We start from the raw sequence: 16,069 nt of genomic DNA, 5'->3' as shown, positions 1-16,069 counted from the left end.
TTCCATGAAGTAAGAGAAATGAGACATCTTCCAAAAAATCAATATTTTCCTTTTTATGTCATTTACTCGAAGATTATCAATAATACATTACTTTTTTACCTTATGTGTCAGGGTTCTAATTTTTAAATACAGGCATCTTTACATTTCAATGTAAAATGATAATCTACAAGAAACTGAGAGGCTAAAAATCATTTGATGGAAATATTTCTGGAAGTTTAATCATTGCTTAAAAACAAGTATATGTATATATACTTACTCACACTTACATATATATATATATATATATATATACAGTTAAACATACATATACATGTATTGTTGATGTATTTTTGTGTGCAGTAGCATAAGAAAGCTTTGTGTTTTTTTTAAATGCTCCTTCGTTTCATTCTAAAAGTAAATTGTGTGAAAGAAATAGCAGAAATATCAATACATATCTTTTTTAACCCTTGTGAACTGAGATGTTACACAGGTACATACTTAGGTAAAAATACAAAATGTGAAATTACCACAGTCATTCATCAAAAAAGAAACATTTTAATTGGTTATAGGTGGAAAATATCTACTTGACAGTCAGTTTCTCACTTTTCATGTAAGTGCTTTGCTGCTTGGATGCCTAATCTTGTTTAGTGTAAGAAAAGTAATTTGACATGAAAGTACCTAGATGGCTGCCGAAAATTAATTGCCAATTAAAAAAGAAAAATGTTTGTGCTACTCTATAAACAAGCCAACATATAAACCTTTCAGTCTTGTTGCTTTATTTATGTCTTTATAGATCTGGTTTCAAGCTATTTGCATACAATTTACAAATTCATATTATAATTCCCCAGTATATTTATGATTTTATAGTTGTATATATTTTACCTCCATGAGAAATATTTATTTCTGTCTGCTTCTGTTGCTTATTATTTTAACAAAAACATCACATTGCATTTGATAGTTTATTTATCTTCTTTAGAATAAGACATTTTTACTTGTAAAGGAGAAAGAAAATATTTTACCACCCCAAAGAGGCACAAATGAGTACACGCATGTATGCACACACAACACACCACACACACCACACACACACACACAGAAACCCAATTTTAGAAAATGCTCTGTACCCTTCAGCTCTATGTTGGTCTCCAAAATATTGAGGACACCAATTTTTAGAGATAAGAGGAAGAGCTTTCTCATATGAAGGAAACTTTCTTTGAGAAATTAATGGATTCTGCTTAAGTTCCAGTACCTGAGTTCTTGTAAACTATTGTTCATTTGGAAATCTAAATTGGCAAAAAGGAAAGATATTCAAATTCTTTGTTCTCTCCTCTAATAGGATAATTTGAGATTAAAGATAAAATCTGGAGCCACATAGTAAGAGAAAATCAAATGAAGAGAAAAAAATACCAATGTTCTAAAAATGTTAGAAGGGAAACCAATAATATATATGTGTGTGGGCTTCCCTGGTGGTGCAGTGGTTGAGAGTCCGCCTGCCGATTCAGGGGACACGGCTTCGTGCCCCGGTCCGGGAGGATCCCACATGCCGTGGAGCGGCTGGGCCCGTGAGCCATGGCCGCTGAGCCTGCGCGTCCAGAGCCTATGCTCCGCAACGAGAGAGGCCACAACAGTGAGAGGCCCACGTACCGTAAAATATATATATATGTGTGTGTGTGTGTGTGTGTGTGTTTGTGTGTGTGTGTGTATATACTATATATATTTTTATATGAAGGATGGAGAAATATTGAAGAAATAATGCTGCTTGAGCGTAGATATGAGTAAGTTAGATGATCCCAGTAGTATAAAATATAAAATATTATAAAAAATAAAAGACAAGACTCAATCCAGGTTTCTACAACATTGAGTTATGTGACACACAGGAGTTCAAATCCTGTGCAACCTGATTGCTGCACTTTCAAAAGTCCAACTATATTCTCTCTTAGTAAAGAATTGCAATTTTATTTTTTAAAATAACTGTCAAAGACCATTTTATATTTGTATCAAAATTTTGTAGGGTTGTATATCTCATTAACACTATCCTGCTTACTATCTGTCATATTTTCATACTTCATATTTTAACATTTCGGCAGCTTTTTCTGGCTATGTAAAATTACCAGTGAGATGAAAGGGGTGATTTGTTCCAGATCAAATATTCATCAAAGCTATCATACTGTGCTGGGGGTGGGAGATGGATGACAAAAATAATATATTTGTTTTATCTCTGGCATCTGTCCTGGCTTTTTCTTCCCTAATACCCTGGTTATGGAGGTTGTGATGACTATGGTGGCTATAATAATTCTGGTTATGGGCATGATGGCTTTGATGATAGAATGAGAGATGGAAGAGGTATGGGAGTTCCAGGCTATGGTGGAGCTGCTAATGTAAGTTCAGATTTTCATGGTGGTCATATTGTATATATGAGAAGATTACATTTTCATTCAATTGAAGATGACATTGCTAATTTCTTCCCAGCACTAAATCCAATACTAGTTTATACTGATATTGGAGCTGATGGCAGAGCAACCAAAGAAGCAGATGTACAGTTTATGACACATGAAGTTGCAGTAGCTCGCCATGTCTAAAGATATGAATAACATACAACATCAGTACATTGAATTCTTCTTGAATTCTAGTCCTGAGGTGGCTTTGGAATGGGAGATTCTGGAATGGGATGCTATGGCAGAGATGGAATGTATAAAAAGGGAGATTATGTATCTATTGGGAGAATGGGAATGATGAACAACTTACAATGGAAGATACAGTATTCCTGTTGGCTTAGGTGGTGGTGGATGCAGTGGAGGTTACCATGGGCAAGATGGCAAGAATGAGGTGAATGGTGTGTGATGTACCGAAGCATAGCCACCAAATGTACAGAGTTCTGACCACAGCATCTGGTCTACTAAGCTTTCTTACAGATTTAACTTCTTTTGTATTTTAGGAACTTTATACTGACTGAAGGAATATGTTTTCAAAGTATTATTTGAAAAAGCAACAGATTGTGATGAATAAAATTTTTCTGTAGGTTTTAATTATTGCATACTTTGACTTAAAAGTAAAATTTCATATAAAAAAAAAGAAAAGAAGTATGTTATATGGCCCTCATTACTTCTAAACTGAACTATTGTAAAAGCAGTCAAGAATATATATCTTGAACAAGGTACCGGGGGAAACTTAGCTATTAGTGTAGCAGGGTCATGAAGAAGAGGCGGCAGCGGGAGGTCGGAGGCGGCGGCGGGGGCGTGAAACTGCGGTAACTGCCTGCTGGGCTGTTGGTGTGTCTTTGTGGGAAGGGTGTAGATCCTAAAGCCCTCTCCCGGCAGCGGCCGGGGCTCGGGGTTGAGAGAGGCCGTGGAGTCGCCTCCTTCGGCCCCTGGCTCTGCCATGTTCCGCAGGGACCGCCTTAGCGTGAAGCCCAATGTCAGGCCTGGAGCAGGCCCCAGGGGCTCCACCGCCCCCAATCCACAGCGTGAACGAGAGGCTCCCAGGCCGCCGAAGCCTGCAGGGGCCTCTGTCGCGAAGCCAGCGGAATCCACAGATGTGCCCCGGTGGATTGCGGGGAAGCGGAGCCCCGAGAAAAGGCTCCCAAGAGCAATGATGAAAAGACAGATGGTGGGAAGAATGTTGAAGAATCCAGTAAATCTTCCTCTACCGTTTCACAGAGAAGAAAGCAAGTATCAACTACTTTTAGTCTGGTTAAACCTAGTGTCAGTGTTCCTTCAGAACCTCATCCTTTGTCTACAGTTAATCAAGAAGCTCCACGGACACACCCTGTACTAACAAAAGAGAAACAGCCATGCTCAGACAGATACCGAATACATAAAGCCCAGAAACTGAGAGAAATGTTAAAAGAAGAATTGAGGAAAGAGAAGAAGCAATGGAAAAACAAATATGCTGTAAATGAAAGTCAGAGGCCACCAGATCGTTCCAAAATGACTATGAGAGACTTCATATATTACCTGCCAGATAACAATCCAATGAGTTCTTCACTGGAGCAAGAAAAGAAAACTGAAAAATCATTGACACCAGTCCAGACAAGAGAGCAAGAAGGTAAGAGTACTCCTGATGGTGAAGATAATGAAGAAATAGAAGAGGAGATGGATGATGGGCCATTGCTGGTTCCTCAAGTAAAAGTGGCAGAAGATGGTTCTATTATTTTGGATGAAGAAAGTTTAACTGTAGAAGTTTTAAGGACGAAAGGCCCCTGTGTTGTTGAGGAAAATGACCCCATATTTGAGTGTGGTTCTACAACTACATACTCCAGCTTTAGGAAAAACTATTACTCTAAACCATGGTCAAATAAAGAAACAGATATGTGTTTTTTTAGCCATCAGCATGGTAGGAACTGACTTTTCTATGATTGGACAGCTTTTTACTCACAGAGCCAGGACAGAAATTAAGGGCTTCCCTGGTAGTGCAGTGGTTAAGAATCTGCCTGCCAATGCAGGGGACACGGGTTCAAGCCCCGGTCTGGGAAGATCCCACATGCTGTGGAGCAAGTAATCCTGTGTGCCACAACTACTGTGCCTGTGCTCTAGAGCCTGCAAGCGACAACTACTGAGCCCACGTGCCACAACTACTGAAGCCTGCATGCCTAGAGCCTGTGCTCTGCAACAAGAGAAGCCACTGCAATGAGAAGCCCGTGCACCACAACGAAGAGTAACCCCTGCTCACCACAACTAGAGAAAGCCTGCGTGCAGGAACAAAGACCCAACACAACCAAAAATAAAAGAAACAAATAAATAAATAAATTTTAAAAAATAATAAAATAAAATTTTAAAAAGAATATATATCTTAATATTTGTTGATTTCCTATTATATGTTCTATACTCTGAAAGGTACATTTACCTAGATGATCTCATTACTCTTCTGCAAGGTAGATATTAATAGCTCTAATAATGTGAACAAGAACATAATAAGTCCTCTCTAAATACAATATTACTTTGCTGTTGCATTCATGGGTCTTCAGAACAGCTTCTTATCTATATCTCCAGTTTTAGTTTTATTTTTAAAATATTTTAAAATAATGCTGCAGTTGAAATAATTGCTTACTATTCCCCATATAAGTCTCAGTAGAACATCTGCTCCAATAATCAATTTTACTTAAAACACTGGGGCTGGGCTTCCCTGGTGGCACAGTGGTTGAGAGTCCGCCTGCCGATGCAGGAGACAAGGGTTCGTGCACCGGTCTGGGAAGATCCCACATGCCGCGGAGCGGCTGGGCCCGTGAGCTATGGCCGCTGAGCCTGCGCGTCCAGAGCCTTTGCTCCGCAACGGGAGAGGCCACAACACTGAGAGGCCCGCGTACCGAAAAAAAAACAAACAAACAAACAAACAAAAAAAAACGAAACATTGGGGCCAAGTGAAAACTAATGTCTTCATCGTATTACAGTATATTAGTAATAAGTTGTTGCTATATGGTATAAATACATATTTATATATTATTAAATAATGCAAAATTGCATATATTTTTGAACTAAATAAGAAACTTCAAATAAATTTCTAGCTTCAGTTGGCATTTTCTAGGTAGATGAAGAAGGCTCGGGACATGGTTAATTGTTCACAAGGCCTCTGCTTTCAGGCAGATGGAGTTGTGTGTTCCATTTGCAAGATGTATGGTGTCCCAGTTCTATCACTTCATATCTGTGCAATGGCACCTATATTTACACAACCTTATCTGCAGCACTGAGAATAACTTCTCATTCATAAGGGTTCTTTAAATAGTACCTGAATGAATGAATACTTGAATGGAAAATGCTTATTTGATTAATATTGGTGTCCATTACTAGATTCTAAGCTTTTTGAATGGAGGAGTAGTAATGAATAGTATTGTTCACTGTTTTATTGCATTTTGGGGATTCAGTTGGAACTTGGCATATCAGGCACCATGTAAGTGAGAAAAAATATATACACACTTACAGAGAAACACCTAGGTCTTTATCTTTTACCATGTTCATTTTTTGCTTTTAGAACTATGTCCAATATTTGTTTGTTAAAAGGCTGCAAGTTATCCTACTCCCTATATGGTTTATCATACCACTAACATAATTACCATCCAAGTAGGAAGCCCATTGTATACTCATTTGACCCCATCATGCCCTGTGGAATAGATATTTCAGTATGTTGATTGATCTAAAAGCAAAATAAGTTCATAGCCACTATGAATTCATCTAGAAGAATTTTCACATATTTGACATTTAACAAAATTGTGATATACATTATATCTTGATGAAGTATATGTTTTCAACCTTCTCACAAGAGTACATGTAACAGAAAGAAGTCTGTAATTAATATTTGAAAACTTTTGTCTACATCCTGAATCTGCTACCATAAACTGTGTGTCCATGTGAGAATCGCTTAAATTCTCTCATTCTGCTTCTACCTTTGAATTTGCAGAATATAATATTTGACCTACCAATGTATCTGGGTTGGTGTGAGGAAGAAATGAGATCATGTGTGGTAAAATGCTTTGTGAATTATAAAGCACAGTGTCCATATGCTTCTCTGTCACTTGGTGGTTCCTGGCTAGGCATGTCCCTGTCAGTTTGACCAGTTGTTCTAACAGATTTGAAAAGCTGAGTTTCAACCAAAAGATATAAAGCTAAAATGGGTTGCTTTAGACATCTTTGCATTTAGTCTTTCTAACGATTGACATATTATCTAATGTAGCAATGGGAGCAAAGTCTCCCTTGGTCATCAACTCCAAAAGTTTTCATTCCATATAGAAAAGAGAAACTTTCTCCAAAGGTGCTCTACAATTCCTACTCACTGCTATGCTAGATTAGTTAGCATAGATTCATGCTAACGATCAATTGATCACATGCTTATATGAAGTCTCTTTTTGTATATTTCCTGCTGTTCTATAAAGGTTTCTACTATGAATGAAGATGTAATAACAAATTGTTATAACAAAATGTTAAAAACATTTTAAAGACATGTTTCAAAACCAAAAAATTACTATTGTTGTGGTGATGACAGATTTTTTTTTTAGATTTATTTAATTTATTTATTTATTTATTAATTATTTATTTATTTTTTGGCGGCGTTGGGTCTTCGTTGCTGCGCGCGGGCTTTCTCTAGTTGCAGCGAGCGGGGGATACTCTTCATTGCGGTGTGAGGGCTTCTCATTTCTGTGGCTTCTCTCATTGCCGAGCACAGGCTCTAGGCATGCAGGCTTCAGTAGTTGTGGCATGTGGGCTTCAGTTGTCATGGCTTGCCAGCTCTAGAGCACAGGCTCAGTAGTTGTGGCGCACGGACTTTGTTGCTCCGTGGCATGTGGGATCTTCCCGGACCAGGGTACGAACTCGTGTCCCCTGTGTTGGCAGGCGGATTCTTAACCACTGCACCACCAGGGAAGCCCCAGATATTTTTAAGGTGCTTATTTCTTTGTTCATTAGAGTAATGCATATACTGGAGACTCTTAACTGCCTTTGAAAAATTAGGAACTTAAAAATATACAGATGGCAAGGCTCCATTTTTAAAAATAGCTTTGAGGTTGTACTCAGTTTTCTGTAATTTTTTACTGATCCATAATTGATTCTGATGGCTCAGTGTCAAACACAGATTTTGAGTGTGCGTGCGTATTATCTGAAATGATAATTATACATAAAACACATTATTTTGATGCTTATTATTACAAATTTACTTCTGTAAAGCTTTTTCCCTTAGACAAATGAATTTGGAGAATGCAACATGCTAGTAAAAGGAGTGAATGTTTTAAATCCACAGAAGTATAAGTAATTTGTAACTTTAAAAAATATGACACATTTAAATTTTACTTCATGAAAATATAGTAACTTTATTTAGATGTATCAATAATATATTTACACCATCACATACCCTTTGACAAGCAGTTGGGCTGAGGTAGCAGTACACGTTAAAATATTTCAAGCACTTTTGTATTTCTCAGATATCAACCATTAATGGGTGGTTGAATATTTTACATATGCTATTTTAACTATCTCAAAATAGACAGTAAAATTCAATTTAGAACATTAAAACTATCTTTCCCTACTAAATAAACCATAGGTGTCCCTACAGTTCTGACACTAATGTAATTATTATTAGCTTGCAATTCTTATCTGAGACAGTTATATAGATAAAGTAAGCCCTGAGTAGCATTAAATCGGCCAATTTGACATTCTTATCAGTAATGACCCTTACATGGCTGTTTTGTTGTAGAATACGGTATGATTAAGTAATAGCAGGTGGGTCCTTACTGACATTAGTTATTTACAAGTCAATTATCCTTATTTTATCTGAGCTCTTTAGGTCATACATAATGAATATTTATTAACATTTTGCAAATTCTCAAGATATATATATATGTATACATATATATATATCTTAATATATATATTTGTAAACTCCAGGCTATCACAAAAAATATGTTACAATGCGGTTATTTCAGAAAATTGAAGTCTTTTATGTAACCATAAATAAGTTTCATTCAGGGACATTTTTCTCAAAATGTTATTTGAAAATTAGAGTTTTCTCTATTGACAGAGTGGTTTTCTAAAAAAAGAAAATTTCCCGATATCTAAGGAACATTTCCCATGCTCACGTTGGAACAAACTTTAGCATGTTACTTTTCTTATCAGCTTATAATTTGATTCCTCATTGTTCTTTATATGTAAAATGGAGCTACTAATATTCTCTTCTTGATTATTTTATAGTATTCTTGTAGTAATACTTTTAAATATAAAGGGGCATATGAAAACAGTTTGGAAATAAAATGTTTCTACTTTGAATTGGAAGATTAGAAGATTTTCATTTTAGAACTTGAAGCAATCACCCAGGAACTGGCTTAGCAATTTTAAAAGCTTCATTTTAACAGATATTGTTAGTGAATTCCCCCTTTTAATTAGGAGGTCTTAAGGTTGCAATTTAGTTTCCCTGCTTAGGGAACTACAATTCACAGGCACAGGTTTTAGTTCTCATATGTGTATGACTGAGGTGAAGAGAAATGTCACACAGATTCCAAGTAAGGAACTAGATTTGAGCACTGAAAGTCACACCCAGTTTGGGAGAAAAAATTCTGAAAAAATTCCTTATTTGGAGCAACATAGGAGCTAATTCCCATGAAAACTCAGGAATCTGTACCTAAATAAATATTTTGGATGTCCAGTGGTCTGGGGCATAACAATATATTCTGCGTAAAAAGAGTTCTAAAATCTCAGTGGTCTACTACACACATATTTCTTTCTTGCACCCTGTGGGGTGGGTGTAATATCTCTGTTTCAGGCTGTAGATCAGGCTCAGGTCAGCTCTTCATAGCTTTCATTTCAGGACTAAAGCTGAAGAAGCAATCGCTATTTATGATGTTTTAATTTTTCAAGGTGAAGAGCAGGATAGCTAGAGGGCAAGGCAAAACCAGGCAAGTCCATACAAGCATATTTAAAGTGAGCTTACCTTCCACTGGACAAAACAAGTTACGTGGCCAAGCCCAAAGTCAAGCCTGGGAATTTTGGCAAGAGAATTCTAAACACTACCACAATACCGTTATCCCCTCAAAGGTGAAAGACAAGTTGGTGCACTTGTATGCTCCTAAGGAGAAAGAAAAAGTCAAAATACTTGTGGTAAATCTTTTAGGATCTCAGAGGCAACATATACATTACATTTGATGCTATGACTTTAAAACAATCTGAAACTACCATCTTTCAGCGGGGTCATTGTTGAGAAAAAATTCTCTAGGAGTCTTTTGAATTTCTTTACTTCCTGTAAGCAAGGCACTAACTGTCTTTTATTCCAGGATAATCTTTCAAAGAATTTTTGTATAGCAAACAATGTTGGAAGTTAGAGATACTGTCTCTCTCTTACATATATCTTATATTAATTTAAAATATCCTTCTTATTATTTATTACTTTTCAGAATTATATATGTCCAATCAAGCTTGTTAATTACTTGTTCTTACAGATTTTTTTGTCTGCTTGACCTATCAACTGCTGAAGAGAGGTACATTAAAATTATCTATTATGATGGTACATTTGTCTGTTTTTCCTTGTGATTATATCTCTTTTTGAGCTATGTGTTTTAAGGATACATCACTAGGTCATAAAAGTTTAGAATTGTAATATCTTCCTGTTGAAATAAATGTTCTTGCTATCTACAGACTTGCTTTATAATAATGTTCTTTTTATTAGCCTTTTGCGGCAAAATTTCTGCAGCCTCTGCTCACAGATTGACTCGTCTGGTTCTAAGTTTCTTGTTGGAAAGTGGTATAAACAAACACTGCAGGTGGCTCACAAAACCTCAGGCAGATATTTCTTTTATAGCTGAGGTCCCAACAGTGACAATGTAATCCAGAAGTCTGAAGTTGTGATGATAACTTCTTGATTCCCCAGATTTCAGAAGTGATAGAGCTTGGAGCTCCTTTGGGAAGTCAATTCGGAGACGTTGTTCTGGCAGTCGTTCCCAGATTCTATACTATATCACCCAACAATTTTAAACACCTAATTAATTCCCTCTGTTAAATTTCTTTCTTTTTAAACTATCTAGAGTAGATTCTGTCACTGAAACTCACATAATATAGTAACTGGTAACACCACTCTAGTGATTGGAATCTGGGCTTGGTGCCTAGTTGGTCTTGAAAACAGCATATTCATTTATTTCCAGGTAGAGTACCAGTAGTTTGTACATGAAAGTTGCAAATAAGTTGCCTAAATTTTCCCTCTTGATTCCCCTTTGGCAGACCAAATGCATGCTGCCACACCACCGTTCTGAGAATGAAGAATGTAGTAAGGCCATGAGAGTGAATGACTGTTTCATTCACTGGAAAGTTTAAAGCTGCTATAACAGGATAGGCTTTAAATCTTAAGTTCTTGACTAAAGGCATAGTAGAAAGAAGGAAGTTTCTATGACTGCCCTAAAAGACAATCAGAGCCAGATGCTCTGGGTTGAGAAATTACAGCATATTCAGAGAGCCTTCTGTTATCTTAAATACTAATTGGAGCACACACTGGAAAAGAATTAAAGGCTGATATTGAGAATATTGAGAGTTTAAAGGATTTATCTGATTCAGCTTGCCTTCAACTCCCCACCCCACCTGTCAGCGCCTGTAGGGCCTTCACCAGAGTCAGATGTCAGCGTGCCATGTCCCAGGGGGCCCGACATTTACACATAATGAGAAATGCAAGATTATGCTAATATACATTGGCAAAAAATTTCAAAATATTGTGTGAGAGTCATTGATAGAATACAAGACCATAAAAGAAAACACATAGATTTGGATTGGTTGAATTTATTGATGTGAAAATATATGTCTGACCTCTATGCTGTGCAATAGAAATGTAATGTGAACTCTATATATGTAATTTGACTTTTCTAGTAGCCACATAAAAAGTAAAAAATAATAGGGAAATGAACTTTAGTATTATGTTTTATCTATCCAATGTGTACAAAATACTCTCATTTCCAAATAGAATCAATATAAAATATTAAACATATATTTTACATTGTTTTTACTACCTCTTCAAAATCCAGCATGATTTTCCACTTACAGCATATCTCAATTCCAATGGTAAGTTTTCATCAGAAATATTCGATTTGTTTAAATATAATAAAACTTATAGTTGAGAAAGTAGAATCATATCCCCCAAGACTTTCCAAATATACTTAAAAGTTTCATAAAAGAATCAAATACCAAAATATTATTTTCCATTAGTATTTATATCAATTTTAATGAAACTAATTTATCATTATTGCAAGAATTGTTTTGACTTTGAAGCAAAAGCATATAATTTTAAAAATTACTTCTATCCAAGTTAAATAAATTCAATAATTCTTGTACCAAAATAATATTATTATTGATTTGTATAATGAAAAATTTTAATTTTAATATAAATCTGTGTACCAGCCTAAGACACAAATAAACTCTTCCTTTTCTTGGAACTTTAAATTTAGCTTGTTCATGAGCAGTATGATGTTGGTGAAATATATAAATCACATTGCCCTTTTTTCTTTGATGATTCAGTATATAGAAAGCATTTCTTTTGTTCCAAGAACATCTTGACTTGTAATGAATAGTACAATAAATCACAGTGCATTTTTAATAGGTTTTAAAAGCTCTATTTTTTCTTCCCCTTTGCTTTCTTTTTCCAAGAGGAAAGAGAAGGGAAAAACAGGTGCAATTTGTAGTGATTGGCAAAAACCTCCATATATTCACACAATTTTATTTTTATTTTTAAATAAATTATTTAATTTAATAAAATAAATTCCTATTTTTAAATTTGCAACACTAATTTTAAAAGCTCTCATGTGAGAATCTTCTCTTCAAGTGAAAGATCAGGGAAAAAAGTGAGATAGGGGATAACCAAGCTGTCTCAAAATGAAGAGCTATCTCAGTCAAAAACTAATATTACCCAGCAGAACTTCTATAAGTGTTCAAAAGTCTAGAATTTTTTACTTAAGGAGTGGGATCGAGTCAACAAGTCCCAAATCAGTCCTTCTATATTAAAAAGAGACAAAGGGAGAGTCTAATGAGATTAAACTCATAGCCACAGAGATGATGAGAGCCAGAGACCTAGGTCTGTAAGCAGCAACTCCCTTTGTTTCACGTTGAATACCCTCATCTAGTTATTAGTTCTTCCTCCAGAAATCTGTCAAACAATGAGGGACTGGAGTTTTAAAAGGTGTATGGCCAAAGAAAGAGATCTAGTGCTGAGCCATTGAAAAGGTGAGATAATGAGATTGACATTGCTGACATCAAAAACCTGGTGAGAGAAAGATTAGTTTACAATCAAATTACTCTCATATTCACTTACAGCCAAATAAGTAAAGAGGCCACCTGTATTTTCCTCACGAGTAATGGCATGGAGACGATTATAATAAACACATGTTTTAGGCAGAAAGGCATCCAGTGGAAGTTGCTAGACATACGGGTTGTTTGAGGCTAGGCAAGATTCTCCTAAATGAATGATTCACCCATAGTAATGACGCTAAGTCATTACTGAGTTTCAGTTTATATCTATTTTCATTTTTTCCAATCTGTTGCAGTGCAATTGAAGTGGCGATATATTGTGCTGTTGTTCTAAAATATTGTTTTAAGTGCATAATTCTACTCCATTTGTGCCAGGAAAATGCCCAGACACCTTCATTAGAAATAAAGCAAATCTGTTCAACAGTACTCTGAACAGCAGGCACTATATGCTTTATGGAACAGAAAAGCTTTAACAAACCTTATCTTGTACAATATTCATTCTGCCTATGTCTGTTTATGTTCTCAAACTTTCTGAAAATGTGGGCACAACAACAAAGTAGTGTTTAGCTACCCTCCTCTCTTGGCCAGGTGGTTGATTGCATGGTTGGGCATCTTTTTTTGCAGGTGGTATACAAAATCATATACACCAGCTGCTCAGCCTACTGAGTGATACTTTGCTAAATGACACAGCCCCAGCCATATATAACAACATATAATGATGCTACACTGATATCTTCACTAGATTCATTTAGCTCTGAAAAGAATTCTCTAAGAAAGACATTTCTGTGCCTTCATTTCTGTTTCATGCTGGGTAATGTTGGCAAGAATTATTCATGGCACATGTGAACAATTCAAAAAAAATATTGTAAGAAAACAACAAGGCAGCTTTGCAGAGGTGCGCTATCCACTTGATGACTTGGCATGCTGCCCCTGGTGCTTGGCATGGCACCCTGGCGGCTGGCACAAGGGATGCTATATATCCCTGCCATTGGGCCTCTGCTACGCTACTTGCTGTGCACGATCAATATCGACCAACTGCATAAACAACCAGATGAACCTTGTATCTGAGGGATAGCAAATAGCATTTGAATCATTTTACATAAATCTGAAAATGTAATCGCGGTTGACATTCCTATTAGTATTATATCTGAGCGCGATGATCATAATTGAATAACATTAAATTTAATTTATTGAACAGCAGTCCACTGCCCGCTTTACTGTGACTATGATCTGTGTAATGAAACCAGCAGTACGAAAAATTCTCTCAGTTTGTACACTTCCTGGACAGCAGCCAAAGTATTTATTGCTATTTATGCAATTAATGGCTATTTGATTCTTTTTTTTTCCCCTAGTAAATAGTAAAGTTGTGCTATGTTTTCTTAGCTCTTCAAGGTTTGTTTCAGCTGTAATTAATATGACTAGAAGAATAATACTCAATTGTTCTTAGTAACTGGTTTTCGTGTCTGCAACATTTGCAACTTACACATTGGTTTCTTGTTTGAGATGATTAAATTGATAGTGGCTCTATTGCCAAAATAGTCCCATATGCTGAAGTATGTTTTATTAATGTGCAAAAATCAGAAGGTAAAACTTCACTAGCCAAAAGTCTGTGGTGGTTAATCATCTGTTCTTCCAGCTAATTCCATAATCCTCAATGTGACAATCAATTCATCATGCTGAAATGGCAAATTCATATAAATCATATTTCCAAGTTCTACATGCAGTCAATAAAATACATTGCATATTTCCCATAAATTATGTGATATAATGTTAGTTTATTTTTCAAATTAAAAACTTTAACTACCCTATGTCTTTATCTATTGTGCCTATAAAGTAATGAGCCTCATATTGATGTATCTAGAAAATCACAGCATGCACAGGAAAGAAGGTTTGAAGTCTTCTGACTTGAGAAGAATTCATAGGAATAATAGACACTCCATCTCCTCTAAGATAACCAAATGTTTGAATATCATTTCCTACTTTGTTCTCATTCCTTACTGGCTAGCATTCAAATATCTTTCTTAGTATATTTTCCAACTTGGAACAGGGAGGTATAAGGAGGAAGATCAGAATTAGCATCCTTTTGCATATGCTTGCTACTGAAGCAATTAGAATAATCTGCATCCCAGTGTGTATGCTCTTGTATTTTTCTTTTCTTTCAGTCCCACCCATCGCCCTACTATCAGGGGGTTAGAGTGAACACTTTACAACTCCTTTCTTTCTTTTTAAACTTCTTCTCTAAAATCTATTTAGTGTCCATAATAAGAACTTTAATATGGTAATATAGAGTTCCAAGCCACCTCAGTTGGTCACATGATTCATAACCATGGTTTCCTTCTCTACGTAACAGAATTGTGGAGAGAAGAGACTTTCTACATTTAGTAGATACAATCCTTAAGTTCTTAAATATGAAGTTTGGATGAGTCAGTCTAAATTTATTTTATAAATCAAAATAAATGTATTAAATTATGCAGCATTTCAGAACACTGAGTTCTCCCTACAGGAGGATCTGTCCAAACATACTTAGCACTAGGAAATTCAGCAGGAAGAACATGATATTTAATGAAAATAGTCTGAATCGTGAGTTTATTCCCCTCCTTTTTCTGTTTTCTGTCTGCTATTTCTGATAAACCCGTTGTAGTATCGTACTTTGCTTTTGAATTTTAGATCAACTATCATCCTTCTAAACACAGCACATCACTTGAGTGATCTGGCCCTAATTCATCGTCTACTTCAATGTCCTGGTGGTCCTTGGGTCTGACACATAATTCTTCTTGTTGGGAGGAGAGCCCATGACTCAGTTTCTGCCAAGTTCCTTTATGAAAAAAGCAATGCAGCACCTGCCATACATAGTCTGATTTTGTTGAAAATAAAAAGAAGGAAGACATTTCAGAGTCATATGTGGAATCGTGAGTATAAGTAACATATTTTGTGGTTGCACATTGCCATTCAACAAGTTGTGCCTTTCTCGAAATGTAATTACTTATACTTATATAAGAGAAATAAGTAAGTTGAAAGTCAAAAGGATGGCTAGATATAGAGATAGAGATAAATATGTGATATATAGCCAAGAACGTCCATAGTAGAGCTGGAGTCACTATATTAATATGGGATAAAATAGACTTTAGGACAAGAAATATTACTATAGATAAAGAGTGACATTCATAATGACATAAGGATAAACCCATGAAGAACATATAGATGTTTATGCACCTAACGACTGAGCCCAAAATATTTGAAGCAAAAGCTGATAGAATTGAAAGTAGAAATAGGAAATTCATCAATATTCCTCACTCTAAATAGTTTATAAAACACCTAGACAAAACTAGGCAAAAATCAGCAAGGATATAGAAGACTGAACAACATTATTAACCAAATTGATAAACTGTAAAAACTGA

At 35.8% G+C, this 16,069-nt stretch overlaps 2 pseudogenes; both read left to right on the top strand.

Moving 5' to 3' along the window:
* Positions 1 to 2,234: 2,234 nt before the first annotated feature.
* Positions 2,235 to 3,132, top strand: LOC111176348 (heterogeneous nuclear ribonucleoprotein H3 pseudogene; annotated as a pseudogene).
* A 130-nt stretch (positions 3,133 to 3,262) lies between these two features.
* On the top strand, positions 3,263 to 4,630 carry LOC111176340 (transcription factor TFIIIB component B'' homolog pseudogene; annotated as a pseudogene).
* Positions 4,631 to 16,069: the final 11,439 nt, after the last annotated feature.

This window comes from Delphinapterus leucas, chromosome 18 (genome assembly GCF_059928025.1).
Source record: "Delphinapterus leucas isolate spDelLeu-1000000601 "Yukka" chromosome 18, BTC_Dleu_Yukka2, whole genome shotgun sequence".
Taxonomy (NCBI): domain Eukaryota; kingdom Metazoa; phylum Chordata; class Mammalia; order Artiodactyla; family Monodontidae; genus Delphinapterus; species Delphinapterus leucas.
Note: the sequence above shows the minus strand (reverse complement) of the source record. Positions and strands in the feature narration are given on the sequence as shown.